At 38.4% G+C, this 27,017-nt stretch overlaps 1 protein-coding gene across 2 annotated transcripts in view; it reads left to right on the top strand.

Annotated features, from left to right (window-relative positions):
• LOC129249807 (adapter molecule Crk-like) overlaps positions 1-27,017 on the top strand; it is a 157,812-nt gene that overhangs the window by 17,552 nt on the left and 113,243 nt on the right. The gene's annotated exons all lie outside the window — the stretch shown is intronic.

Raw genomic sequence — 27,017 nt, 5'->3', positions numbered from 1 at the left:
TTTGGAAAGTGGAATGAATTTTCTGTTAGATCCTAATTTAATTTTTTGAGAAAAATTTTTTTTTTTACCCTTAACGTTGGTTTGAAGTGAACACAAAAAACGCCTTGTTACGGTTTTTCAGAAAACCTATCGCTCACTTACAAATATTAATGCGGGAACTCCTGTTTCCAGGGATTTTTACAGTTTAATATTCCACTAATAACCCTGTAAATTTTTAAATCGATCCATGAAGCCGTTTTTCCGGACCGATTGATCAAAATTTTACAAAAGGATTATAGGAACAACGGCATTGTTTTTAAACATTAGCTATTTGTGCTGATGATAAGACTAGCTGTATCTCGCGCGCTGCTAACACAACGAATCCAATGTCAACAACTGTGCCAACTATTTCTGCTGCCAACAATTTTACATCGAATGCTGCTGCTGACGCCTCCGCTTCTATCTCATACGCTGCTGCTGCCTCTGCCTCTGAGACTTTGTCGCCGTCTGTTGTGCCTTTCGTTCGCAATCGCTCTCAGCTATTGCCTCGCCCAATTGTTGCTAGTGGAGTTGATGCTCCCTCCGTTAATGTTAAGAGCGTAAATAATAATTTACCTTCGCGGATAATTGCTTCTCAACTTCCAAACTCTTCGCAGGCTCCCACTGATTCTGCCTGGGTCTCTGTTGAGACTAAAAAGAGTAGACGTAAGAAAAATCAATTACGTGTTGTTGGATCTGGTGTGAACAACGAACTTGAAGTGGCTGTACGCTATAAGTGGCTACATTTGTCATCTTTCTCACCTACGGTGTCAACTGATGACATCATTCAGTACGTTAATAAACATGCCGGCTTAGATAAGAAGCATATCTTATGTTATAAGCTTATTAAAAAAGAGACAAATGCGGACTCTCTTATTTCAAATTAATAATTTTGTTAATTCTCTGAATAGAATCTTAGACCTCATATTTGTAAGTGATAACATAAACTACGAGATCAATGAATGTTTGAATTCCATAACTCCAAAAGGTAAGCATCATTTACCCTTAGTTGTCAAAATCGACTTTTATAGTTTTGCTACTATTGCATCTGATGTCAGGCAATCATTCAATTATTCTTTATGCGATTTTGTCAATTTCAATGACTTATTACTTGACATTAATTGGGATAATTTATTTGCTGAACTTGACACATCTAGTAGTTTTTCTGCTTTTAAGTCCATTTTGTCTAAACTCTGCTTAGATAACATTCCGCTCAGAAAGAAAAAGCCCTATAAATTGCCCTGGTATTCTAAGTCTCTGAAGAAGCTTAAAAATCTTAAAAATAATTATTTCAAGAAGTTTAAATCTACGAAGAATCATTTGTACTTCGTTAAATATAAGCAAGCGTTAAAGGATTTCAACGATTTAAATAAATCTCTCTATAACAGCTATATTACCAATATAGAGTTAAACATTAAAGCGAATCCCAAAATCTTCTGGAAATACATAAAATCTAGAAGGAGTAGTGCCAGTGTTCCCACTGGTATGTTTTTCGATAATACCCAAGCGCGAACCCCAACGGCAAACTTGTTTGCTGAATTTTTTAACTCTAATTTTGCTGACGACGAACTTGATCGCCCATCCGACTTTTCTTCTGACTTAGATTATGCCCTGAACTTTGGAGGTCTTTGCCTCTCTTCTGAGGATATTAGTAATGCTTTAACTAAATTGAAATCATCCTCTCAAACTGATGCTGATGGACTTTCAGCAGTTTTGATAAAAAACTGTCCGGCCTTCGTCTATCCCCTCGAAATGATTTTCAACAAATCTTTATCGTCGGGGTGTTTCATTGACGCATGGAAACTCTCTTTCATTACGCCCTTCTTTAAGAGTGGCAATAAAAATGACGTTAGAAATTATAGACCTATCTCTAAGCTGTTAACTATTTCCAAAATTTTTGAGCATGCGGTCTATGCAAAGCTGAGTTTTGCCGTTAAATCTTTAATTTGCCCTAATCAGCATGGGTTTATTGCTAACAGATCTACAGTATCTAATCTGGCCGTTTTTAGTGAATACTGCATTGATTCTTTCTCCGCTGGCTTCCAGGTTGACTGTACTTACACCGACTTTTCGAAAGCCTTCGACAAAGTTTCTCATAGAATCTTAGTTAAAAAATTAGCTAGTCTTGGCTTTCATTCTACATTTCTGCAATGGATAAACTCTTATTTGAGCAATAGACGCTGTGTTGTAACAATCGATGGTATTTCATCTACCTCCTTTGCTGCCATCTCAGGTGTTCCGCAAGGAAGTATCTTGGGACCGCTTTTATTTGTGTTATTTATTAATGACATCAAAAGTTGTTTGACATTTGCTAAATTTTTGCTTTATGCTAATGACCTTAAGATCTTCTCAGCGATCAAGACGCAAGAGGATGCCATTAAACTTCAAGCCGATATGAATAGGCTTTACTTCTGGTGCCAGAATTCACGACTTTCGCTGAACTTATCTAAGTGCTTCCAAATATCTTACTCTAAAACATCTAATATTTTGTGCACTAAGTACAGGATCTCGGCATGTGCCCTGCAGTGTGTTAGTGAGTTTAAGGACCTTGGCGTCATCTTCGATAACAAATTCTCTTTTAATAACCATATAAATTATATTACTTCTAAATCTTTTTCGATGTTGGGCTTCGTCAGACGGAACGCCACTAAGTTCTCTGATCTCTATACCATTAAGTTACTGTATACATCTTTTGTTAGATCTCATTTAGAATATGCTGCTTTTATTTGGAGACCTTGTAGTCAGCAAGCTATTAATAGAATCGAACGTGTGCACAAAATATTTCTCAAATATGCCCTTCGGTCCCTGAATTTTATTGATCCCATGCCATTATATTCTGCTCGTCTCATGCTTGTAAGTCTCAAGTCCTTAGAGGTTCGTAGGACTATACTGTGTCTGTCTTTTACTCATAATATTATTACTGGAGTAATTGATTGTCCCTACTTGTTGGAAAGGATTCGATTTAATGTTCCCAGCGATCTCTTAGGAACTTCTACCCTTATTATGGGGGAAAATTTAAAACTACGTATGCCAGTAATGCTCCCATTACTCGTGCTTTACGGGAATTAAATGCCGTTCATAATGATGTTCTTCTTGATTTCTCGCTTTCAAGAACAGCCCTTTTAAATCTTTTGAATTCTATATTATAGTTAGTTAGTAGCTAGTATAGTTTTTAAATACATGTAATATATTTGTAGTTTAATCTAAGCAACTTTTGATCATAGTCTGTAAGGATTGTAATTCATAGACTTAAATAAATAAATAAATAAATAAATAAATAAACATTATTACATAATTTTCAAACTTTCAAATGTTTTTACAAAAATGTTAAAATTTTTTTTTTTATTTTTATTTTTTTAATTTGCAAAAAAAATTGTGTTCACTTATTGAGACTATTTAACCGCTGCGTACCCTAATTTTACTAATGTTTATTTTTTTAAATTGATACCCCCAAGACATTATTCAGTACTCGATCTACGGAATTCGTGCAATAAATTTACATATTAAATTTTCTACTGACTGAATATACGTCCAAGCAACAGTTTTTTTTTTTCAAAACTAATCTTTTATCAAGATAAAATTATTCAAAATTTTTTTTCCAAAAAATTTGAAATTTTGTTTTTTTTTTGTTTTTTTTTTTTTTTAATAAGATACTAATGCAAAAATGCGAAAAAGGTTGAAAAAAAGGTTTTTCAATTCTATGTAATAAAGTTTAGCCAATGTTTAAAAACCATGCCGTTGTTCCTATAATCCTTTTGTAAAATTTTGATCAATCGGTTCGGAAAAACGGCTTGATGGATCGATTTACCTGACGATTACAAAACAACCGTTAAATAAAAAAACATTTTGCGTAAAGATCTTCAAACTAAAAGTTTAAAGCTTCTAAATGATTTTTGTCGGAACTCCGTGCGCCCATTTTTCACCGAGATACAGCTTTTCAAAAATCACTAGGTAGGTAGGTAGGGTGGTTGTCGTAAGACACACTTAGACCTTCGGCAGGTCCATTGTGATACCACTGGAGCTTATCCTTACTCTACGTGTTCCTTTTCAAACCATCCGGTTGCTTTAATAAACGAGCAGAGCTTCGTTAGTTTTAGATGGGCTATATCCGCTACATCGGTTAGAAATGCTGTATCGAGAGTGCGCAGCCTTCTCATAGCTAGGCTTTCACACTCACATAAAAGGTGTCTGACTGTTTCCTCTTCTTCTGTATTTAGACAGCTTCTACAGAAATCGAAGTAAGGGAGTCCTAACCTTCTAGCGTGGCTGCCTATTAAACAATGACCAGTTAATACACGTATCATTTTTCTTATAGATTCTCTGTTGAATCTTAGCAAGATCTTCGATCGACCGCTGTTCCAGTTCGGCCATGTCTGTCTGCTTAGTTCGCATGTTGTGAGGTTTTGCCAAATTGTATTTTCCTTTTTGATGGTTTCCCTGTCTATAAGTAATTTACAAGTGGCTATGGGCATGGGTATCAGCGCCTTATCCGGCCAGTGACTTTCGCCTGAAATACACTGCAATGGTCAGGTAAGCGAAATGATTGGCATACTCCGAGTTTGTCGGAGTAGACCCCTCCACCTACTTTGTTGTCCTGTTTTGAGCCATCTGTGTAGATGTTTAAGTCATTTATCTTAACAATGAGCCCGTTATCCCATTCCTCTTTGGAAGGAAATACTGTGACAAAGGATTTATAAAAATTGATGTCCTTGGTCCTACAGAAATCCGTTGTGCTGGGAATGCAGGGGAATTGTTCTAAAATTGAGGAGTGTCTTCTTTGGTTCGTTCTGAGTAGGCCGATTTCTCTTAGTCTGAGAGTTGCTTTGGCAGCTGTTTGCTTACCGTACTGCTCTATTGGTAAAATGTTAAGCATGATATTTAGTGCATCTGTGGGTGTGGTTCTGAGGGCCCCGCAGATGCAAAGACTGGCCATTCTTTGTACGTGTGCCATGGTTCTTTTAATGTACAATTTATCTAAAGCTGGCCACCATACTAATATGCCGTATGTTAGGATTGGTCTGACAATTGCCATGTAAAGCCAGTATACGATAGATGGGGAGAGACTCCAACTTAGTCCTATCAGCTGTTTACAAGAGTATAGTGCTTTTGTCGGCCTTTTTACTCTATCTTCGACATTTGCCTTCCATGTTAGCTTTCGGTCTAGTATTATACCTAAGTAGCGGGCCTCATCACTAAATGACAGTGCCGTTCCACCTAGAGTCGGAGGAGCAATATTTGGAATTTTATGTTTCCTGGTAAATAGGATGAATTCAGTTTTATTGGGGTTGACGCTTAGCCCATTTGCTTTTGACCAGTTTTCAACCATGTTTAGTAAATCTTGCATGACTTCTCTAAGTGTATTGGCAAATTTCATTCTTACTACCATTGCAACATCGTCCGCATATGCTACGACGTGTTGTCCTCTATCCTCTAGGCTCTTTAGCAATGAGTTTAGTGCCAGCACCCATAGGAGAGGGGACAGCACACCGCCTTGAGGTGTTCCTCTGCTAACTTTTTTCTTGATCTCTGAGGCCCCTAGGGTTACGATCACAAATCTGCTCAAGAGCATTTGATGAACTCAACCAGAGCGCCAGAGATCCCGAAATCCGTCAGTGCCTTTATTATGGTATCCGGTAGGATGTTGTTGAATGCACCCTCGATATCTAGAAAGGCTACCAGTGTGAATTCTTTATTATACATTGACTTCTCGATTTCTGTAACAAGTGAGTTAAGTGCTGTTTCAGTTGATTTCCCTTTACAGTACGCATGTTGTGAGATGCTGAGCTTATTAGGGCTGATGTTAGCCCTAATATGCTCTTCTTAAATTCTTTCTAATGTTTTTAGCAGAAAGGAGGATATCCTTAGGTGTTGTGTGTGAACTTTTTCCCGCTTTAGGGATAAAGACCACTTTTACCTCTTTCCATATTGATGGGACACTTTTTAGCTTCAGAGCAGCCCTAAATATGGCCGTCAACCACTCCATGATGTAGTTGAGTGAATGTTGTATTTGGTCCGGGAATAATCCATCTGGGCCCATCACTAAGAAATTTAGGAAATTTTACTGCTCCCTTAATTTTTGTGTGAAATGTATTTTCCCAACACGAATAGAGTGCATCTAGTGTTTAAGTTGTAATATGCCAATTTAATGCATTACCGAATGAGCAATGCAAAATACCACTTTTATGGAATGGTGTTTTGTTAATAACTGTCACTCCTGCTACGGCAGGCTCCTTCACGCGATGCAGGGGTTAATCGAATCTCAAAACGGATCCGAACACCAGGGCGAATTGTCGTTCATTGATAACTCACCCTGAAGTCTGGTACCGCTTGAGAACGATGAGGAACAGTGAGCTCGCACCTCCTAATACAGGGTGTTATGTGTCACCGTGCCCATTGGATGATTTGCAGGCAGGTGGTAAATTCGGGTGTATTTCAACGGCGCCTCCTCAACACCGGGCCAAATTGAGGAGTAACCGTGGCCTTACCACGGCAAGGAGAGTTTGCGCGGTGGATCCTTGAGATCCCCAAAAAATTTAAAGACTATTGAGCTTAGTCAAGCAGGCGGTCGTACGAAGAAGATGAACAAAGAAAAAAAATACAACAATACAAAAACAACAAAAAGGGGGCAGGAAGAAGCTGGGCAAACATCTCCTCGGGGAGCACTTAGAGGCCGTCAATGCATGATGCTCTTGCTCGGGAGATCTGGGCATAATATTGGCTCAAGAGCCGTCGGCCTACGGAGACCAGGTTAGGCGCCGCAATAACAGCAACAATAAGGTAATTTGGGATCTCTCGGAAGAGACACATAGAGCATGCGTAGTATTAAATAAAAACATTAGCTATTTTTGCATTACAGAGTTCTTGAACCGGGATCTGGTTGCGTTCCAGGCACAGATGCTGGTGTATGGGATCTGCAAAGACATCGTAAGGGCGTCGGCATACTTTGCTGGGGATAAGAGCACCGTTCTCCCAGATTAGGTACGGAGTCTGCTAAGCTATTGTTGGGCTGTGATGCCAATGCACACAATGAGGCGACAGAAGACGTGAATCCTTACTTGACTTTATTAAAAGTAATGATTTATATATACAAAATGTTGGGTGTACACCAACTTTTGTAAGAAGGAACAGACAACGAGTTCTTAATGTGACCCTATGTTGCAAACAGGCTGAAAACTTGATGTCGGGTTCGAAAGTTTCCTCCAAGCCTTCCATATCTGACTACAGTATCATACAGTTTGAACTAGCAACAGAAGTCACTCAAGGAAATCTAATGACTCCATTGCTATTGCCTTAGAATGTACATGTCCTGAGACCTGATAGGCTGGCACTACCAACCGTCACCACAAACAATACCTCTACCGTAAAGAGCTTATCGGCGCAACACAACTCCCCCCAATAGCCCATCCCCATGCCTCTTGCTCCAGCCCCAGTGCGGGGACAAACCAGCAGCTCTTGGTCCCCCGCACAGTCTGTTCCGAACGTCAGACCAGAATACCTCGGAACCTGGCATCGCTCAAATGTAATTTTTGCAATGGCTGATGCCACTTTCGGAAATGCGCACCACCGTGAGTGGACAATTAACTACGTTACCCCATGCTGCAGAGCTCTTCACCCGCAACCGCCCCCTGTGGCGCGGCCGCCAACCACCATCAAGCCGTCACAACAACAGCGGACCCAACGTAGACAACCACACGCGTCCCTAAACCCCGAGTTACAACAGTCCCACCAAAAAGCTTCAAGCATCTGTAACTCAACTGTAACGGACTAACGAGCAAGATAGATGAGATCGTCGACTTTATGAGCCGACACGGAATCCCAATAGCTGCGGTACAAGAAACCAAGCAGCACGTTGGCTTTCCCTGATAACCAGGGATGGCTAAAACGTGCACAGAGAAGATCGCGAGTGAGGCAACGGTGGTGTGGTGGCCTCGCGTTCATAGTCCACCCCACAGTGTAGTATCGTCTGATCGACGAAGGCATCAACCACAGGGACAGCACCTTAGAATGTCAAGGGTTAGCTGTCCAGTCAGGCGTTGCCGAGCTCGAAATTATTAAAATATACATACTTCTTGTCACCTGCTGCCCGGCTGAATATCACCCTGTTATTTGTGCACTCATCAGAGGTGAAAACCGATTAGTAATAGGTGACTTTGATACGCATCACGATCTTTGGCACTCAAACCTACCAAACGATCGTAGGGGACATCAGTTGGCAGAGCAGATAGACGATTCGACATTCAGCACAGTGAATTTCGGCGCCCTCACCAGGGTAGTGGGCAATTGTAGCAGCTAGCCTGACATAACAATTGCTAGCGCTAGTCTGATAAAAAGCATAACCAGGCGACCTATGCTATCGCTTGCTTTAGACCACTTGCCCATTACCGTCTCGATTGAGATACCTTCCGACTTTTTGTTTCCGCGAATCCCCAGTCATGTATTAAATTCAACAATTCACTGAGGACACCTTCGCCGCTCTTCCCATCCCCACCGACGAACGCGCTTTCCGCAAGGTGCTCAAAGTTGCTGCGGCTCGCTTCACTCCTGCTAGAAGGATCCGGGACGTATATTTGAATTTCCCAACTGAAGCTTATCAAACGATAGGGACTACCTACGCCAGGTCGATCCCGGAGATCCTCGCATAAAGGACCTCAATTTGGAGATTTGGCGACTGCTCACACAACATAAGTGGACTAAATGGGAAGAACATCTGAATACCTGCAACTTCACCACTGGTGTGAGTAAGCTCTGTCCACCGTTAGGTCCCTGTCGAACTCGACGAAGCACAACTTCAAGGTGGCAATCAGCTTCAACGGTTGTACTTCGGCGGCCCCGAAGAGCGGCGCGAGCTACTTTAGTCGGCAATTCATATTGCATCCTTCGCCCGACAGATTCATGCGTCATGCCACCAGACGGTGCAAAAACTTCCGTGCAACAGTGCACCGCTGGCTTTCACCAATAATGAGGTTCTTTACCACCTGGACACAGGTCAAACTGTAGCTCAAGGTGAAACTCGACGATAGCCCTCCTACCCCTACTCTACACGAAACATCTGGCCCCATCCCCCACATCAGTGTGGTTTCCGACGAGTGCACAGTATCACCACAGCGCTCACAAAACCGCCCCTGCGAGAGGGCGGCCCTAATAGCAGGCAGCCGTTCCACGCTACTAGATATATTATATTATACAGTCGACACTCCCATCAGGGCGGAACTGGTGGTCAGTAATCTTTCAAGACTAAGTCTCTAAACAGGAATATAAAGTAAGGTGTTTCGCAGTGCGGTGTCCTTTCAGCCTTGCTTTTTAATATTTCGAAACTCCCCCAGCCACCAGAGGGAGTCTCACTGGTCTCCTACGCTGACGACTGTATGGTAATGGCGTCGGGCAATGACATTAATGACCTGTGCGCCAAAGTGAACAATTACCTGCTAACCTTTATAGCTTTTTCACTGCGATGTATCTATAACTTTCCCCCACTAAGTCCACGGCGACCCTCTTTACCACCTGGACAAAGGTCAAACTGCAGCTCAACGAGACTGTAAACAACCCCAACGTTTTGGGAGTTACATTTGACAGTTTGCTCTTCTTCTCTGCGCACATAACCGCAATTGCCACTAAAGTCCAAAATCGCAACCAGATCCTCAAATCACTGGCCGGCAGTACTTGGAGCAAAGACAATGAAATGATGCTATCTACATTTACGGTAATTGGCTGACCGGAGACACTTGCACGAGCCAGAGCCGTCTCCCAGGCACGTCAGGAGACACCTCTTCAAGTAAGCCAACGAGTACCAGGACAAAACTAACCGACAACTACAGGACACAATTTAGACAAACAATAACGACATTCATCGGAAGACCGTCACCACCTTCCTAAGCTCCCGACCACCGAATGTGGTAATCGGAGTCCAACCATCACCCACAGCAGATAAAGAGCTCCAGCTACCCCGTGAGACCAGCATAGTCTTGGCACAATAACGTTCTGGATATTATAGCAGAATTAACCCCGGCATACCAAACATATGTGCATCATGGGAAGGCACCCCGCCCGATACTAACCACCTTTCACATGCCCCATCAAACCCACTCATCTAATACCGCTCGCCGTCGAAACAGCATGTTTCCAGGGCTCACCATTAGATGAGTTAAACGATGACGATCGGGTTGGCTACACCGCACTGGCAGGGCTTAATGAATTATTATAACAATAACAAGGACCTTGCAGAATGCGCGTTCGCCTCCGCGTACAGCGGTGGGAACGGTTAGAACGCCGAAGGTATCCTCAGTGAATTTCGTGAAGCCTACTCAATAGCATTTTTTAAATTTAATAGTAGTAGTAGTATTCTTTTTTTCATATAGAACATATAAATAAAATAACATTTCGAAAAAATAGAGATACAAAGAGTTTTCCATTATCAACTATACAAAAAATTTTCGACACTTATAATCTTGACATTCTTTAAAAATTAAATTCTACAATGAGTAATTTCTTATTCCATTCCGAGCTTATTGTTATTTAAGATAATCATATGTATCACCCGCTTGCCATAGCATATTTGTTTACATAAATGTGTCCTTTCGACCAATAACTTCTTATATATTTGGTGGTATTAGCAGCTTATCAGCGGCGATAGCAGAAAATCGCCGAACACGCAAAACTCCATCTTTGGTACATTTATAGAACATTATTTGTTTTTCAGAAAACCGTATTCCTAATTTTTTGACACAAATGGTAATAAGAAAAGGCGTATTTTGGGTTAAGGAACTAAGAAAATGGTTTATTAATGCTAATATGAACTGGCGAATAGTATGCAACTCGAAATGTGGATAGATGACATAAACATGCTTGCAAAATATCTTCACAAAGTCAGAGTAAATATATATATAATTATATATATTAACTAATTGGGTGTTTGGCCGAGCTCCTCCTTCTATTTGTGGCGTGTGTCTTGATGTTGTTTCACAAATGGAGGGACCTACAGTTTCAAGTCGACTCCGAACGGCAGATATTTTTTTACGAGGAGCTTTTTCATTGCAGAAATACACTAGGAGGTTTTCCATTAGTTATCACTAAAAATATTGTTTTGATAAATGTGTTTATAAAAAAATGTAATTTTTTGGTTTTCACTTCATATTTTCACTTTTCTTTTTTTTTTCATTAAAAATAAGTAAATGCAAAGCGAAATACCATAACTTATTTTAATGAATAATTGTTTTCTGGTTGATTTTAGTTGATTACAAGAGGCTGTACATTTCACGGCGCAAATTAAAGGAGCCACGTTTGAGCAGTTGTAGCGCCGACATTTTTTTTTTTTTTTTTTTTTTTTTTTTTTTTTTTTTTCAAAAAATGTTTGTACATTAATTTAAGCATGAGTACTAGTATGTAATAAAATAAATAAATAACTAATTGGCGTTACACTTCTGTTAGGTATTTGGCCGAACTCCTCCTCCTATTTGTGGTGTGCGTCTTGATGTTGTTCCACAAATGGAGGGACCTACAGTTTCAAGCCGACTCCGAACGGCAGATAATTTTATGAGGAGCTTTTTCATGGCAGAAATACACTCGGAGGTTTGCCATTGCCTGCCGAGGGGCGACCGCTATTAGAAAAATGTTTTTATTAATTTTGCTTTCACCGAGATTCGAACCAACGATCTCTCAGTGAGTTCCGAATGGTAATCACGCACCAACCTATTCGGCTACCGCGGCCGCGATGTAATTTATGTAATTTATTTTAAGATAATAAATACTATCAGTTTTTCGCAAACAATGATTGAAAAACTCGTTGCCTGGAGCACCTTCCTTAAAGTTTCTCGGAATGTGGGTCGCGTTTTGGGGTGTGAGAGACGCGTGAGTTTGTCTGTTTCGGCTCTGATGTACATGCCGTTGCTGTTGTTCTAGCCTGATGGTGGAAGGCAGCCAAGCCAAACCGGATGATATTGATTTTAATGAGTTGGCCGTTTTACATTTTTTGTTGCTTTCCATAGAGAATAGTCAGTGGCAGAGGTTTTATCAAGTTTGCTGAGATAGTTCTGAAGCTGAGAGTGTGCCCTTTTTTAAGGAGCTGTTTGAGTTCATGAGTAAGTGAGTTTAGTGTTTTTTTGTCCTCAGGGTATCTGCTTATTTGCCATATTTTTCTTGCTCGTCGTCTTTATTTCAATTTTTCTTTTACCTCTCTTGCTTTGTGAGACAGGATGTTCAGTTCGATATTGCATGTTGGACACAATTATTTAAATGCTGACCAGTATTTATAATGTCTTCATTGCTTTTGGGTGGGTGTTTTAAGTTAATGTTTGAAGTATCAAGGGTTCGGAAATACATTCAGTCGGTTTTACTGTTGTGGAGGCAGCAGTCGGCAGTGATTCAGCTGAATCTTTTTTAATGTGAAAAACACAGGGGAGTGATCGGAGGACAGTTCGTAACATGAACTGTAGCTTATTTCACTAGCCGGAACACCTTTTTGCTACACAAAAGTCGATGAGATCTGGTATTTTATTTGTGTCAGTGGGCCAATACGTGGGAGAGCCTGAGGAGGCTGTGGTGAGGTTAAATTTCGCGATGGTTGCCAATAGTTGGCATACTTTTGAAGTGGAGAGACGGGATCCACAATGAGTATGCTTGGCGTTATGTTGTTGTTGGTGTTGTAGCAGTGTACCTAAGCCTGTCAGTGTAGTGTAGATCACCGGCGTAGTTCATCTAACGGGTTGCCCAGGAAACTGACTGTTTCGACAGGATGGGTGCAGAGGGAGAGGGGTTTTAGATGAGTGGGTTTGATGGGGCATGTGAAAAGGTGGTTAATCGGGGTCAATTCTGTATTAGTCGGAGTTTAACATGCTACAATATCCAGCTAGGTTTTTAAAGAATTTTTCACACTCCTCTTCTTTGATAGCATGCTTGGAAGGGGTATACACTGGATATTCGAACTCTTCGCAACTATACTGGTGGCTTGAATAGCTTCTGTGAAAAAATAGTTTATTCTGTAATGCTTCATATTATTTTATGAGGATAGCAGAGCCAGCATATTTTTTTTTCGGGGTCCAATGTGTGATATAGCGTGTAATATGGAATTCGAAAGTAGCCTTTATTGGTAAAGTGAGTTTCAGAGGGAGTAACGAGCAGATTTGTCAACAAATATTGGTGGAAGCTGGGGTTTTTTTCTTGGGTCTTAGAGTAGACTTGGGGCTCTTTTTCGTGAACTTCCAAAGAGAAAAATCTGTTTGGAGAGGGCTCAGCGCTCACTAACGCGAGACGCGATAACGCCAAACAAGAGATTATCCGCTTCGTTAACTTTCGGTATACACACCTATATTTTTCACGTAAACGACATACTGGGGTAAGTTTCACCCCAATCCATAAACTTTTTCCACAAAAAGAGTTAAAGGTTTATTCATCAGATAAAATAATATCAAGTTAGCAGATAATATTATCAGGTCAGTCCATAAGTTCGTGCGTTTTTTAAGGGTGGTTTTAAAATTAATAAAAAAGATGTTTAAAGTATTTATTAATCAATAAGATATTGTCCTTCATTATTTATAATGTGTTCCCAACGTTTAGGCAACTTTTTAATTCCCTGCTCAAAAAACTGTTTATCCTTGGAGCCAAAATACGCTTCGATATCCCTTTTTATAGCTTCTTTTGAGGAGTAGTTCTTGTTACTCATATGGGATTGAAGTCGGCGCAAAATGTGATAATCACAAGGTGCAATATCCGGAGAGTATGGTGGATGCGGCATTAGCTCCCATCCGAGCACGTTCAGCTTGCCTAATGTTTGCCTTGTGGTATAAGGTCTTGCGTTGTCGTGGTGAAACAAAACTTTGCGTCTATTTACTAAAGACGGTCGATTTTTTTTAAGTGCCTCATTCAGGTTTGATAGCTGATGGGAATAATAATCAGCAGTTATCGTCTGGTTTGGTTCCAGAAGTTCATAATAAACAATACCGGCCATATGCCACCAAGGAGAATCTTCTTGGGGTGAAGGCCATCTCTAGGGGTCGGTTCTGGTGTTTCATCTTTATCTAACCATTGGCGTTTGCGAACAGGATTATTGTAAAGTACCTATTTTTTATCACCAGTAACGATACGGTTCAAAAAACTTTTATTTTCAAGCCGTTGCAGCAGCTGAGAACACACATTCACTCTCTGCTGAAGGTTGGCGACGAAAAGTCTATGCGGAACCCATTTTCCCAGCTTTGAAACCTTTCCCAACTGAACCAGGTGCCTGTGAACTGTTCCATGCGAAGAATTTAATCTCTGAGCTATTATATCGACTGTCAAATTTGGCTCAGTTTCCACGAGTTCGAGCAAGGCGTCGGAGTTAAAGACTTCAGGACAACGAGCGCGCGGGGCATCCTCCACGTCCCAGTTACCACTTCGGAATTTTGAAAACCACTTTTGCGCAGTCCTTACACTCACGGTATCCTCTCCGTGAACAGTGTTTATTTCTGCACTAGCAGTTGTATTTTTACCACTTTTATAAAAAAATATGCCTCTTATATGCGTTCGAAGATTTCATTTTATTTTTTAACAACACGTGCTTCTATCCGCTATTAAAATCACTTGTTGAATGCACAATGTATCAAAGGAAATTAAAATAGTTCCGTAATGTTCCGCCAATAATTTTTTGTATGCAAAAATCTTACAAAAGTGAAATTATGGGTAAAATACGGACGAACTTATGGACTGATCTGATATAACATGTCTGGATTTTATTTAATAGGACTATGAATAAGTTCGTGCGGTTTTACAACAGATGGCGTAACTTGATTATTATTCCATCGATCCACATTTCCAAACATTCATTGGAGAGCTACTGTCGTAAGGCACAAACGTCAGTATAAGTTTTTTATTTGAAGCGTAAACAACAATATTTTTACCACACTTGAAAATGTCGAATTTCGTGCCAAATAATGTGTTTTTGCGGGGAATTCTTCTTCATTATTTTAATATGAAGAAAAAAGCAGCCGAAAGTCATCGTATCTTGGTGGAAGTTTATGGTGAGCATGCTCTAGCTGAGCGAACGTGCCAGAAGTGGTTTGCACGCTTTAAAAGTGGTGATTTTGGCTTGGAAGACGAAGAACGCGAGGGTGCGCCGCCAAAGTTCATGGATACCGAATTGGAGGAATTGCTCGATCAAGATCCGGCTCAAACGCAAGAAGAGGTTGCAAAAACTTTGGGAGTTGATCAGTCAACCATTTCCAAACGTTTAAAAGCCATGGGAATGATCCGAAAGGTAGGCCATTGGGTGCCGTATGAATTGAAGCCAAGAGACGTTGAACGCCGTTTTATGGCATGCGAACAACTGCTTCAACGGCACAAAAGAAAGGGTTTTTTGCATCGAATTGTGACTGGCGATGAAAAGTGGGTCCATTACGACAATCCAAAACGTCGGGCAACGTATGGATACCCTGGCCATGCTTCAACCAGAGAATGTTAATGCAATGAGAAGGTGCAAATGTTACTGTAAGCTTTTTTTAGTACAATTGAGATCTGAAAGATTTGTAATAAGGTCATTTAGCACACCGAGTTTATAGACACCTCACTGACTTTTGCCCACACAAAAATTAGAAACACCACACATCTTTCACCTCAACACACAACACATTTCTCACCTCGACATTAAACCAATTAAATTTGTACTATTTTCGAATTTTTGAAATAATAAGCGAATACGTAAAATTTATTACATAATTTTTTTTTTCAATTACATTAAAAAAAAAACGATTTTAAAAAATAAAATTTATAAAAAAAAGTTTGCACCGGGAATTGAACTCGAGTCTAACATGTGGCGAGGAAAAATAGGCGGTGCGTTTATTTCTTCGACTGCTTATTTTTTGACCATTTTGTTACTTTTGAAATGATAAGCGGATACATAAAATTTATTACAAATTTTTTTACGATTACATTAAAAAAATAAAAATTAAAAACGAAAAAAAAAAAATTTCCACCGAGAATTGATGGCGAGTCACGTGGGAAGGATAAATACATTAAACTAATTAAATTTTTACTATTTTCGTATTTTTTGAAATAATAAGCGAATACGTAAAATTTATTACATAATTTTTTTTAATTACATAAAAAAAACGAATTTAAAAAAAAAAATTAATAAAAAAAGGTTTGCACTGGGAATTGAACTCGAGTCTAACATGTGGCGAGGAAAAATAGACGGTGCGTTTATTTCTTCGACTGCTTATTTTTCGACCATTTTGTTACTTTTGAAATGATAAGCGGATACATAAAATTTATTACAAATTTTTTACGATTGCATAAAAAAAAACACATTTACAAAAAAAAAAAAAAAATGGCGCCGAGAATTGATGGCGAGTCACGTGGGAAGGATAAATACATTAAACTAATTAAATTTTTACTATTTTCGTATTTTTTGAAATAATAAGCGAATACGTAAAATTTATTACATAATTTTTTTTAATTACATAAAAAAAAACGAATTTAAAAAAAAAAATTAATAAAAAAAGGTTTGCACTGGGAATTGAACTCGAGTCTAACATGTGGCGAGGAAAAATAGACGGTGCGTTTATTTCTTCGACTGCTTATTTTTCGACCATTTTGTTACTTTTGAAATGATAAGCGGATACATAAAATTTATTAAAAATTTTTTACGATTGCATTAAAAAAAACACATTTACAAAAAAAAAAAAAAAAATGGCGCCGAGAATTGATGCCGAGTCACATGGGGAGGATAAATACGCAGTGCGTTTATTTCTGCGCCTGCGTTGTGAACCAAGGTTTTGTGCATGCGCGCGACGCGAATTAATTTTAATAAAGTTCTGAAAGTAATTCATGAAGTTTTTCATTACATATGTACATTCATAAATGAACGTATACTCTATATGTACATAAATGATGGTATATGGCAATATACATACATAATATGTATGTACATGTCAATAGGAGGTATTTGCATTAAGAAAAAAAAACGGTTTAAGATAAATCAACACTTATTTTATATTGTATGTCAATTTATAGTTTATGTATTCGACAGCATTTACATACATATGTAGGTATGTACATTTGTATATGAAAAACAATAATGCACAAGCGCAAGAACATCATCTTCCTTTCATACATATGTACATATGCATGTATGCCCAAATAACCTTGACTTATGTATGTACACAAGTCACAGCACATCACATTCTTACAAGACAAATACACATACGCACTAGCGAGTTTCTTCCTAACAAGTGCAAAAACAATTCTGCTCTATGTATGTATTATGTCCTAGCATATATACATACATATATACCTACTTGCCTTCTAAACTTCCTACAAAATAATTGTATTCATATGTTACTACATCCATGCACGTTCATACATTCATGCATATGTATATGCGCGAGCACAGCTCTCCCTTCTTGCTTCCGTGTACTTTTGTCTTTCACCAGTCGATATTCCTAATATTGTACTTACAAAAACACGATATGTACTTTGATAGACGCAAAAGCAACAGCAAGCGCAACGCCATGGCCGCTTTGCCACCGCACATTCTAAAATGTTCTAGAACACAACAAAAACACATACCTCACATGCGCATGTCGCCCAAAGCTAAAATCTAAGCCTGGCGACTACAAAAATAAAATACATTCGTAGACGCAGTCGCAGCGGCCATAATTCTATCAGCGACTGCGCTGAACAATTTAGAAGAAAAACAAAAAGTTCATTCATAAGTTAGAGCTCATATTTCAATTTCATTCATAAAACGAGCCGCCCATATGCCAATTTTCGCGACCATTCGAAAATAGTCAATATTGGAATATTTCGCGTGGAATTATTTGCCAATATTTGATAAATCTTAAATTTTTGTCATGTCGAGTGGCCGCGGCTCCGTATGTATGTATGCACCCTTATATGTATGTAAATATGTCTTCTAACTGTGCGACAGTCGCGAGTTAATGCGACTTCCAGCGAATCACACATTGCTGTCCGCAAAGCCGCAAGTATGTACCTTATGATCAGAAAGTACCGGGAATGTTTAAATTAAACAAAACAGAGTTAAATTTAAGGCAAATTTATATTATCTTCTTCAAAATATGACCCGTTTGAAGCAACACACATGTGCCAACGTTTAACCCAGTCCTCCAAACACCCCCGGCAGGCCGATTTGTATTCTCTTTGATCAGTCAGTGCGATGGCGCGTTATCATCATGCAAAATCTGAGAATTGTTTGCTCACATTTCCGGCGGTTTGCAACACACAGCATCTCTCTAAGGTTTCAAAACGGATAAATAATATTCTCTATTGACTGTCTGGCCCGATGGAAGGTACTCATGGTGGACTATGCCTTGGCAATCGAAGGAAGCAGTCAACATCACCTTCCCGGTTCTTTTTGCTCATAGGGTATACATATCCCATGTGTCAAGTGTGCGCAGAAGCTTGTGTTCTGGGTTTTGTTAGAATGGTGGTGGTTTGTGCATATATTTAAACACATATGTGAGTATGCGCGTTAGGCTTCCTGGATGGATATTAGAATATTTTCTCATCAATATGTGTATGTAAGTAGTTCAGATTTGACTGAAGAAATTAAATATAGGAATGCATATTCATATGATTGACTTTATGGCTGTTTTACATATAAATCAATTCAAATGAATAATGTTATATAGAAAATAAATTTCTAAATAACTGGTATTAGAAAAACCTGAATACACTATTTTAAATCAATTTCAATTAAACCAAATATAAAAAATGAAATAAAAATATCGAATAAAAAACTGTGCACAGGATTTGAACCTGAGTCAAATATGAGACGATGTACTGCATATACGACACGTCTTTCACGATTGCGCTAATCTACAATTATTAATGATCTTTTCTAAATCACTCATTTATTCGATTCGCAGTTTTATATGTACATATTCTGCGTTAGTTGAAAGTTTGTATGCGTAATTATATGAATATGCATCTGTGTATGCGCTTTGGCTTTCTGGACGGATATTAGAATGATATTTTCTCATCAATATAATTTGGATTTGATGAAATAGATTATAGACATATGTACATATTTTCTGTTTTGATTGATTTATATAAAAATCAGGTCATATCCAGTATGAACTATTTTATACCGAAAAGAAATTTCCATTTATAAAATACAAAAAACAGTATTTTAAAGAAATTTTAATTAAAATAAACTCAAAAATTTTACCAAACTTTCCTGGTTTGAATTGTAAAAAAAAAAAATGTGCAAGAAAAAAAATATGACTTCAGGATTTGAACCTGAATTATATACGTGCCAAAAAACAAAACGAATAATTCCGCCGACTTTAGCTTCTGCACCACAAACTAACTACCGCGCGGCCTTCTTAATCGCAATTTTATTCGCTTCGATTTCCTTAGTAGTGTGCCGAAAAATCTTATGAACGTCCTCAATAGTATGGTAAACGCAGAAAATATCTGAATTCTTGGCCTAGCGTGGTAAGTAAATATAGAAACCCTCCACTCGCGTCACTCGCGTGGTAAATATCTGCAATTCCGACCTCTTCAGGAAAGTTGAATTTGAAATGACCTTATTATGAATCTATAAATTAGAACTCGAAAAAAGCTCATTTAACATTTGTTCCTTCTCATTGCATTAACATTCTCTGCTTCAACATCGACGTCGGCGCAGAATATTCATGGCCTGAAGGTTATGCTGTGTATCTGGTGGGACCAGCTGGGTGTTGTGTATTATGAGCTACTGAAACCGAATGAAACGATTACGGGGGATGTCTACCGACGACAATTGATGCGTTTGAGCCGAGCACTGCGAGAAAAACGGCCGCAATACGCCGATAGACACGACAAAGTTATTTTGCAACATGACAATGCTCGGCCACATGTTGCACAAGTGGTCAAAACATACTTAGAAACGCTCAAATGGGATGTCCTACCCCACCCGCCGTATAGTCCAGACCTTGCGCCATCCGATTACTATCTCTTCCGATCGATGCAACATGGCCTGGCTGACCAGCACTTCCGTAATTACGATGAAGTCAAAAAATGGATCGATTCGTGGATTGCGGCAAAACCGACCGAATTTTTCACAAAGGGAATCCGTGAATTGCCAGAAAGATGGGAAAAAGTAGTAGTAAGCGATGGACAATACTTTGAATATTAAATTTGTAACCATTTTACGTCAATAAAGTTTCAAATTTCGAAAAAAACCGCACGAACTTATTACATAAAGAAAACTTTTATCAGAAATATCCTTTGCGTACTAATGTATTTTAAACCTATCCTGGATTTCAGAAAACTATATAAACTAAACATAAAGTAATAAAAATACGAAAAAATAACAAATTCATTAAAAATATGGGGAATTATTAGTTAGTTATTGGGTTATATTGCATGGTTTTTGTAGAAGTATGAAGTATGTATAAGTTTGTTAAAATTTATTAAAAGAAAAAAAAAGAGGTTGTCTGTAAAGTCGGTTTACTGACGATAGTTTAACGTGATAACGTCATAAGAAAATACTGATTGAATGGTTGCATTTTCAAAAGAAAATTTTAATTTTATTTGTTTGATAGATATTTTGTATGGATATAGAGAATGAGTTAACATTAACATAACATAATATACTTTAACATAACATAACATAACATAACATAACACAACACAACATAACATAACATAACATAACATAACATACCATAACATAACATTACATTACATTACATAACATAACAAATTAGCCCGTATTAAAGCACTTATCAACAGCTTTCATTTGATACCCATATTGTACATACACAACCAAAGGTTACCCGGGTCCACGTTTTGACCTATATCTCGAGACCCCAGTCACGGAGCGGCATGAAAAATACTCTGTACTAAAGCATTCACCAACAGCTTTCATTTGATACCCATATTGTACATACACGTCCGAAGGTTACCCGGGTCCACGTTTTCACCTATATCTTGAGACCCTATCTACCAATAGGTATTCAAACTATACGGAAATCATCTTCAATACCTACTTAACAATGTGTGTAAGTTTGGTTTAATTCGGTTCAAAGACACGGCGGGTCCACGTTTTGGCATATATTTCGAGACCCTAGTCATCAATAGGTATGAAAACTACCCCGTATTAAAGCACTTATCAACAGCTTTCATTTGATACCCATATTGTACAAACACATTCTAGGGTCCACGTTTTGGTCTCTATCTCGAGACCCTAGTCACGGAGCGGATGGAAATACTCTGAACTAAAGCATTCACCAACAGCTTCCATTTGATACCCATATTGTACATACACATCCGAAGGTTACCCGGGTCCACGTTTTGACCTATATCTCGAGCCCTATTTCCAAAATAAAATATAATCCATGTTACTCGTGATGTAGCTTTCGAATGGTGAAAGAATTTTTAAAATCGGTCCAGTAGTTTTTGAGCCTATTCATTACAACCAAACAAACAAAGTTTTCCTCTTTATAATATTAGTATAGATATGGTAAATATTACCATACATTTTTTCCTTCAGATATAATAAAAAAATAATAATAATAACATTAAAACAACAGGTATTATTAACAAACTTGGTTTTATTTGAAATTCTTCAAGTGAATCAAATTAATAATAATCAATAAGAAGGCATATGCAAATACAAATACGTGAATTTATATATGTACATTTGCGCATATACATACATACATATATACGCTCACTTAAGTAGGAGAGAGCAAAATATCGAACGTTGCCGTTCGTTTGCTTTGTTTGCTTTGTCGTTCGTTCCGCCCTTTCGCTTGCAGTTCATTCAATGCAATGAGCAAGGTAACGGCAATGAGCAAGGTAACACTAATATGAGCAAGGTAACACTAATGAGCAAGGTAACACTAATATGAGCAAGGTAACGGCAATGAGCAAGGTAACACTAATATGAGCAAGGTAACACTAATGAGCAAGGTAACACTAATATGAGCAAGGTAACACTAATATGAGCAAGGTAACTACATATGAACAGTAATGAGCAAGGTAACTACATATGAACAGTAATGAGCAAGGTAACGACACATTTTTTCGTGCGTGCAGCCTGTTAAATCGAATTATAAGACGTTATCACGTCAATAATAATAATATTAAAACAACAGGTATTATTAACAAACTTGGTTTTATTTGAAATTCTTCAAGTAAATCAAAATAATAATAATCAATAAGAAGGCATATGCCAATACAAATACGTGAATTTATATATGTACATATGCGCATATACATACATACATATATACGCTCACTTAAGTAGGGGAGAGCAAGATGTCGAACGTTGCCGTTCGTTTGCTTTGTTTGCTTTGTCGTTCCTTCCGCTCTTTCGCTTGCAGTTCATTCAATGCAATGAGCAAGGTAACTACATATGAGCAAGGTAACACTAATATGAGCAAGGTAACACTAATATGAGCAAGGTAACTACATATGAGCAAGGTAACACTAATATGAGCAAGGTAACTACATATGAGCAAGGTAACTACATATGAGCAAGGTAACACTAATATGAGCAAGGTAACTACATATGAGCAAGGTAACACTAATATGAGCAAGGTAACTACATATGAGCAAGGTAACTACATATGAGCAAGGTAACTACATATGAGCACGGTAACTACATATGAGCAAGGTAACTACATATGAGCAAGGTAACTACATATGAACAGTAATGAGCAAGGTAACGACACATTTTTTCGTGCGTGCAGCCTGTTAAATCGAATTATAAGACGTTATCACGTCAAAAAAAAAATTAATAAATAGTCAAAACTTATCAATATATGGTGTATCCTTTCCTTTGATGCCGACACTATGTGCGTACATAAGTTTATTTAGCTTAGTTTTATCAAAGATGCATTTGTATCTATTTTAATTCCTATATAAGAAGTAATTTTCTTTTAGAGCAATAATGGCATGGTGGTGGAATAAAGCGAGGTGGAATTTTTTTGTATCTGATTTCGATGATGAAATAATTGATCTTGATAACAATGATATTTTTTAGACTTGTTCTCTACTGAGGACTTGCTGCACGAATTCGAAGAATAAAATCGGCGTTGCTAAAGTACAGCTAACGGTATATTTCCAGATGTTAGAAGCAAACAAATCACAACCCATCAAACATTTTGTGGGGTGACTCACACTCCAGTGTGTCTACCGAAGGTTAAGATTACTTGTCAAAAATTTCACCCTACTTCCTCGGTTTAATGGTAGTAGAAACATGTTCAGCAATTATTTCTGCATTAAAGCCATTCTCTGTTTTTTTCCGCTCGTTTTTTAGGCACTCAATTAACTGCACCATTAATTTCTGGCTCAAGCTCATTTTTTTCCGCCGATGTGCGTTGTTTTTGTTTTCAATGTAGTTTTTGCGCGAGCAGCTCGTTGAAAATCAAAAAAATTGGCTGGCTGACTGTAAATTATGCTGCGCCTGTCTGGTTGCCGGCACCAGTGATACGCAGCGAAAACAGCTACAGATCTGTCAAAATACTGCAATCAGGACAGCCGCAGGATGCCTCTTGATGCCCCCCTCGCAACACCTTCACAATGCTCCCATGCTCAGGATTAAAGAGCACAGCAAAATGCTCAGCAAGCAATTTCTACTCTGATGCTACTGAAGGTATCACCCCTACAGATATTTGCTAGAACCTGAGCCGCCTCCCAGTCATGTCAGCAGGCATCTTTGCAAATACACTGGCGAGATCCAGGACAAAACACCACTACAACTACTAGAGCGGATAGTATATATATGTATATAATTGGCGCTTACACCCTTTTTGGGTCTCCTCAAATTTATGGTGTGCGTCTTGAAGGGACCTACAGTTTTAAGCTGACAACGGAAGGCAGAAATTTTTTTTGAGGATCTTTTTCAAGGCAGAAATACACTCGGAGGTTTGTCATTGTTTGCCGAAGAGTGACAGCTATTTGGGAAAAAACTTTTCCTTCATTTTGGCGTTTCACAGAGATTCGAACTAACGTTCTCCGAATTCCGAATTGTAGTCACGCACCCAGCTATTTGGCTACGGCGGCCGCGGACAGAATATAGGCAGACATTAAACAACATCCATCGAGAGACTCTTACCACCTTCTTAAGCTCCCGACCCCCGAATGGCGTAGTCGGAGTCCAAACACCACCCACAGCAGATGAAGAGCTCCTGCTACCCTGAGAGACCCGCTTAACTTTGGCTCAATTACGTTCTGGACATTGCAGTAGGGTTAACTCCTACTTATCCAGAATCGGCCCCGATATACTCAATATATATCCCGCATGTGAAGGCTCATCGCACGGCCCTCTCAAACCTTCTCACCGATCACTCCTTTTCTTATAGCCCCAACCTGACGAAACTGCACGTTCCTTGGGCCTACCGATGTTGAGTTAGACAGTGACGATCGGTGACGACACCGCACTGGCAAGGCTTGGTAAATTACTACAACAACAACAATAAAAGAGCTTCATTCATTCTAGCTAGGCTGGTGTCTAAAAAAGCTTCAGAACCAGTACGAAAAATCGAAGCAGGCAGCCCAATTATGGGCCCAATACAGTACCGTACAGCAGGTTTTGCTGGGATGCTGCTACGGGAAGTGTAGCAGGTTCAACTTCTACTTATCTAGAATTGAATTTTACACAGTCAACGAATGTCCGCCATGTGACGGTACTCGGAATGATACCAACCACCCCGTCACATATTTTCCTAAACTTGCACATTTAACTTTCCTACGGTCTTCGGGTCATTTTTGACCCATTTGAGGAAAAAAATTAAGTTTTTTCAAGAACCAAATTTTTTTAAGGCTTGATGTTTCGTGACTTTTTCTAATTTATTATATTTTAATATATATAATAAGCGTAAAATTAAAAAAATAATAATTTAGGCTCTGTCGCGTAGAAATTTTTATACATCTACGACCCTCGGGTCAAATTTGACCCAACGTATAAATCAGACGTTATTTGAATTAAATTTATTTGCTAATTGCAAATTTTCGGCTCAGCGGTTGCATTGTATTATTTAATCTGCTTTTATTGAGTTCACAGTAAACATAAATTTAAAAGCACGTGCTTTGTTTGGTTATTCGACTATTTATTTCGTAACGATGAGTGATAGTGAAAGTGAATTCCTTTGGCCGCGTGTTCGGATGATGAGGAATGATGTTCTGAATTCAAAGATCATGTTGAGGTTGCAGATTCTTCCGACAGTGATTTTAGTGATGACGAAAATTCTCTTGTGCCTTCTGAAATGATGTCGTCAAAAAATGGTCACATAAACTTTTCAAAAACCCCTCTTGTAACAAGTGCCGGAAGAGCTTCAAGAGAAAATATTATCAGCTTGATTCCTGGACTAACGCGTTACTCGTGCTCACGAATTACCGAAAAAGAAATTTCTAGCTTTGAACTATTTTTTCCACCTCCTTTGATACGTACGATATTGACCTACACAAACATTGAGGGAAAACGAATATACGGTGCAGAATGGCTGGATATTGAAATCATCGAACTATTTGCATTTATTGGGTTGTTAATATTAGCTGGCGTTTTTCGATCAAAAAACGAAAGCTGTGAAAGTCTTTGGAACCCTGAAACCGGAAGACCAATATTCGCTGCAACTATGCCTTTGAAGACTTTCAAAAAAATATCGAGAGTGATTAGGTTCGACAACAGGGAAACTCGAAGTGAACGAAGATCGTTGGATAAATTTGCTCCTATACGTGATTTGTGGAATCAATGGGTTGAGATATTACCTAAGCTTTACAATCCAACGGAAAACGTGACCATCGATGAACAATTAGTAGCTTTCAGAGGAAGATGCCCATTCCGCCAGTACATGCCAGCAAAGCCTGGAAAGTATGGAATCAAATTTTGGGTACTTTGTGATTCAACAACGAGCTATGTTTGGAACATCCAACCTTACACTGGCAAGGCAATCGGAAGAACCCCCGAAAAAAATCAAGGCATGCGTGTTGTTCTTGATTGGATTGAAGGCCTAAAAGGACATAACCTCACAACCGACAATTTTTTCACGTCTTATCAATTGGCACAAAAATTATTGGAGAAACGTATTACGATAGTAGGAACAATACGTAAAAACAAGCCCAAACTACCACCAGACTTAGTGAACATAAAAAGAAGACCACTAAATTCATCAATCTTCGCTTTTACCGAACAAACAACTCTCGTTTCGTGCATACCTAAGAAGAATAGAGCTGTGCTTCTACTTAGCACTCTACACCATGATTCAAAAATTAGTAATCGTCGGGATAAAAAGCCAGAAATAATACTGGACTACAATAAATGTAAAGGTGGTGTAGACACATTGGACAAAGCTGTAAGCGGTTACACTTGCAAACGAATGACAAAACGGTGGCCTCAAGTAGTGTTTAGTAACATAATCGACATTTCAGCGCTGTTTTTACTTGGAAAACCTTGGTATGCAGCTCGTAACACCCAATATAGAAAAGCGACAAACTTTACCACGAGCACATTTTTCACTTGAAATTGCCAAAAAAATACAAAAGGATTCTCAACTGGATGCACACCCATCATCATCAGGCCAATTTAGAAATACGTCGGAAAAGAAAATAACTAAAAGAAGTCGATGTCAACTATGCCCAAAAACTGATAACAAAACAGCATTAGTTTGCGACATTTGTAATAAATATATATGTAAACCACATTCTAAAACTATTAATTTGTGTACAAACTGTCTGAAATAATTTATTTCTTTCTTCTTTCATTATTAAATACACTTTTTATTTAAAGTTTTCGTTATTCATGAATATCTTTTTGTTATTGAATAAACGTTTTTGTTAAAGTTTGTATTATTCACATAAAAATAAAATAAAAGTTTTCATAAATATATTAATAAAAAAATATGATAATGGAATAAATATATTTGCATTTTCATTTTTATTTAAGATAACCATTTAATGGAAAAAAACCTAACAGTAAAAATAATCAAAAACCAAGTATAAACCTTGAAAATATAGTATTGGGTAAAATTTGACCCGAAGTCCGTCCGCGTCAATTAATTTGAAGACCGTAGGAAGGTTAACAC

This window comes from Anastrepha obliqua, chromosome 6 (genome assembly GCF_027943255.1).
Source record: "Anastrepha obliqua isolate idAnaObli1 chromosome 6, idAnaObli1_1.0, whole genome shotgun sequence".
Taxonomy (NCBI): domain Eukaryota; kingdom Metazoa; phylum Arthropoda; class Insecta; order Diptera; family Tephritidae; genus Anastrepha; species Anastrepha obliqua.
This window is presented reverse-complemented; position numbering and strand designations above follow the sequence as displayed.